This window comes from Schistocerca nitens, chromosome 4 (assembly GCF_023898315.1).
Source record: "Schistocerca nitens isolate TAMUIC-IGC-003100 chromosome 4, iqSchNite1.1, whole genome shotgun sequence".
Classification (NCBI taxonomy): Eukaryota; Metazoa; Arthropoda; class Insecta; order Orthoptera; family Acrididae; genus Schistocerca; species Schistocerca nitens.
Genome location: NC_064617.1, coordinates 85,703,483 through 85,706,589, shown reverse-complemented (window position 1 = coordinate 85,706,589; position 3,107 = coordinate 85,703,483).

Below are 3,107 nucleotides of genomic sequence, written 5' to 3'. Positions count from 1 at the left end.
TTCCCACGGAATTAATGTGTTCCATGGGAGGGCCAACCCCGACAAAACTATTTCTCTTTGTTCACAAAGTATATAAGACTGGCAAAAAAATCTCACAATCAGACTTAAAGAAGAACGTAATGATTTCAAAGAAGACGGTGCAGAAAAGTGTGAAAATTAGCGAACTATCAGTTTAATGAGACCATTTGCAAAGTACTAATTATTTATAGAACAATGAAAAAAACGGTAGAAGTTTGGAATTCACAGAAACGTAGGAAAACGCGAGGCAGTACCGACTGTACGTCTTATCCTGCAGTAGAGGTTGAAGACAGGCAAACTTAGGTCTGTAGAATCTGCATGTCGTAGATAGGTTTTGACAATGTTGATCGGAAAACACGTTTTGGGGTTCTGAAGACATAAGGAATGAAATACAGAGAGAAAATGTTAGTTACAACTGCTGTTACAAGTGTCGAAAGATATGAAAGAGAGGCAAGGTAAACAGTACTTAAGTTGACGATTGAGACAGGGTTGTAGAATATCTCTCGTGTTTTAAATCTGTATTTTGAGCTATCAGTGAAAAAAACTAATGTTGCGTTCATTGGTGCCCGCCGGGCGACAACCCATTGTACAGCGTGGTGTCGCCGGTTGCATAATTAGCAGGCACGACCTTCCGACATGGGTGACACAGACCGCCATACCAAGAGGGCGTCGCAGCCGACAGTGCCACTTTGCCACGCGTTCTGCTGATGCAAATTACCCACTAGATGACATCGCATTACATGGAGAGCAGCTCGTCTTACCGACCAGCGGCAGACAATCATGGAGAATGACAGTACTCACCGGCGTGATAATACACTGCCGGAAAAAAATGGTACATCCCGAAAGACGAGGTCGATTTTGATACGATGATGACATATACCACCTGCACTGATAATGGTTTCAACATCGCCCGCCAACAGACAGCGTAGTGGCATAAGTACCAGAGCGCCATCTGCGTCTCCCCTTCAATAGGGAATGCTCAGGACAGAAGTCTCAGTGTGGGGCTAACGTGTGAACTAAAAAGCAACCACACCATGGAGACACACTCATACTTCCTACAGCCAACTTAGCGAGTTTGAAAGGGGTCAAATTGGGGGCTTACGAGTGACTTGATAGTCCTTTCGGAGAACTGTCACACAAGTTAGACGTGCTGTGTCAACTGTGCAACGATACTGATATCAGTGGTCACGAGATCATTCTACGCCCGTAGACGAGAATCTGGAGATCCATGCGGCAAGGACGCCCACCTGTATCGTCATACTGTAAATGCAGCAGTGGCAGAGCGGACAGGTACACAGCACGATAAGAGGGCTTGTTAGCCCAGAGGTGTCAACACGAACAGTTGCCAACCGGTTATTAGCAGTCTGACCACGGACACACACACCAATAATATCTAGTCTTCCGCTCATACCACGGCGTCGACGTGCACGGTTAGCCTGGTGCCGACAGAGGATCACTTGGAAGATGTCTTCAGCGATGAGGACAGATTCTGTCTGCAAGCAAGTGATGGTCGTTTGTGCGTCCGACGTAGCGCTGGTGAGCACTGTCTCGTAGAATGAATTCATCCAAGATACACTGGCCACATCCCATTCATTGTGGTCTGGGATGGAATAAGCTACAACTCTCGTTGACCTTTGGCGTTTCTGGAGGGGGCACAGAGTGTCCTTAGACCAGAACTTTTGCCGTTCTTGTGACGGGAAGTTGATGTGTCATTCCAACAGGTTAATGCTCGCCCACACAGCCCTTGAAACTCTACCTGCTGACACAAACCCCGGACTTGTCTCCAATGGAGCAGATGTGAGATATGATGCGACGAGAAATAATTTGTACGACTCGTTCTACATCTACTTCTACATGGATACTGTCCAAATCACATTTAAGTGCCTGGCAGAGGGTTCATCGAACCACCTTCACAATTTCCCATTATTCCATCTCTTATAGCGCGCGGAAAGAACGAACACATATATCTTTCCGAGCCCAGGAGGGGCATTGCAGGCGATGCCGTGCTGTTACCAAAGACACTCGCGTCGCTCGTCTGCAGCCTTGGCCCATTAACGCCTAAATTCGCGGCACTGTCCTAAGGATACCGTCGTATGTGCCACACTGACTTCTGAGGTAACTGAAGACCGTCGGCCACTGTGTTGTCTGTGGTGAAGGTTAATGCCCGAAATTCGGCATTCTCGGCACACTCTTGACACTGTGGATCTCGGCATATTCAGTTCCAAAACGATTCCCGGAATGGAATGTCCCCATGCACTTATCTCCAATTATCATTCCGCGTTCATTCTGTCAGGTCCCGTCCTGGGGCCACAATCACGTCGGAAGCCTTTTCACATATGCCTTCTAGTATTACAGGCGATTCAAAAATATTTCTGTTTGCTGATGACACCAGCTTGGTAGTGAAGGATCTTGTGTGTAATATTGAAACATAATCAAATAATGTAGTTCATAAAATAAGTTCGTGGCTTGTGGAAAATAATTTGATGCCAAATCACAGTGAGACTCAGTTTTTACAGTTTCTAACTCACAATTCAAGAAGAACTGATATTTTGATCAGACAGAATGGGCATATTATAAGCGAGACGGAACAGTTCAAGTTCCTAGGCGTTCGGATAGATAGTAAGCTGTTATGGAAAGCCCATGTTCAGGATCTTGTTCAGAAACTAAATGCTGCTTTATTTACCATTAGAACAATATCTGAAATAAGTGACATTTCAACACGAAAAGGAGTCTACTTCGCATATTTTCATACGCTTATGTCGTATGGTATTATTTTTTGGGGTAATTCTTATGATTCAAAAAGGGTATTTTTGGCTCAGAAACGGGCTGTTCGAGCTATGTGTGGTGTAAGTTCGAGAGCCTCTTGTCAACCCCTATTCAATAGTCTGGGAATTTTGACATTGCCCTCACAGTATATATTTTCTTTAATGTCGTTTGTTGTTAGCAATATTAGCTTATTCCCAAGAGTTAGCAGCTTTCACTCAGTTAATACTAGGCAGAAATCAAATCTGCATGTGGAATGCACTTCCTTGACTCTTGTGCAGAAAGGAGTGCAGTATTCTGCTGCATCCATTTTCAATAAGCTACCA